The 991-nt window shown below is 43.2% G+C and overlaps 1 protein-coding gene across 1 annotated transcript in view; it reads left to right on the top strand.

The window, feature by feature from the left end:
• The window catches only part of si:ch73-60h1.1 (calcium/calmodulin-dependent protein kinase type IV), a 25,411-nt gene that overhangs the window by 16,813 nt on the left and 7,607 nt on the right, over nt 1-991 (top strand). The window lies entirely within an intron of this gene.

The raw sequence follows: 991 nt of genomic DNA, 5'->3' as shown, positions 1-991 counted from the left end.
CACACACACACACACACACACACACACACACACACACACACACACACACACACACACACACACACACACACACACACACACACACACACAGACCACTGTTGACCTACATTTACCAAACATACGCCTCTTTATTTCTGCGTGTGCAAGCTTGTGTTGATGTGTGTGTGTGTGTGTGTGTGTGTGTGTGTGTGTGTGTGTTGGGATTACTCCGCCGTTGTGTTTGTTGTGAGTGTGGCGCTAGTCTGCAGCGAAAGAAACACAACAGCATCTTTTTATAGCCGCTTCCCAACATGGAGGCGATGACTTTTATCCATCTGGGACGAGAAAAATTAATTAGATTCATGGAAATATTCTTTTGATGTCGCCTCGCACTTGATGCCTGCAGCATATTTTTTTAAAAATGAGGACAGAATCAAGCGAATATTAACAAAATAAACCTCCCACATCTAATTAGGCTAATTGTTATCTGGTCGGAAACATAATTAGACATGAAAAAGGAGAACTGGGTGAAGTTTAGTCTTCAGGGGTTTTAACACATCTTGAACTACATGTACAGAAAAATAAAACATTTTCTGTTCAGTAAAAACTGAAACGTTTGAAAGAGACCCAGAAACCTCCGCGGGCGGCTCGGTCCATAATCCTGGGTCTGTGTGTCCAGAGCCGTCACAGCGGCCGGCAGCCAAACTTCACAGAGAGACGAGAAAGAATCCAGAAAAATAATCACTAGAAAAAAATCCTGTAAAACAAATGATGAGCTCAGCATAAAACAAACACGTCCAAGAACAAAACTTAAACGCAATTTAAAAAACCGCACATCTTTGAAAAGCAAAAGTAGAGCCTCCTGCACAACCAACAAGAACGCAGAAAGTGGTTTCTGGATGACAAGTCAGCAACAAAACTCTTGTCTTTTCCTGCAGCCATTGTACAGTGAATACAGCTGACCAAACGGGCTGGAGCTCAGCTTGGGTTGCTAGGTAACGGGCTGGAGCTC

The sequence above is a fragment of the Poecilia reticulata genome, linkage group LG4, assembly GCF_000633615.1.
Source record: "Poecilia reticulata strain Guanapo linkage group LG4, Guppy_female_1.0+MT, whole genome shotgun sequence".
Lineage (NCBI taxonomy): Eukaryota > Metazoa > Chordata > Actinopteri > Cyprinodontiformes > Poeciliidae > Poecilia > Poecilia reticulata.
The sequence above is the reverse complement of the archived record's forward strand: the minus strand, read 5'-3'. Positions and strand labels throughout refer to the sequence as shown.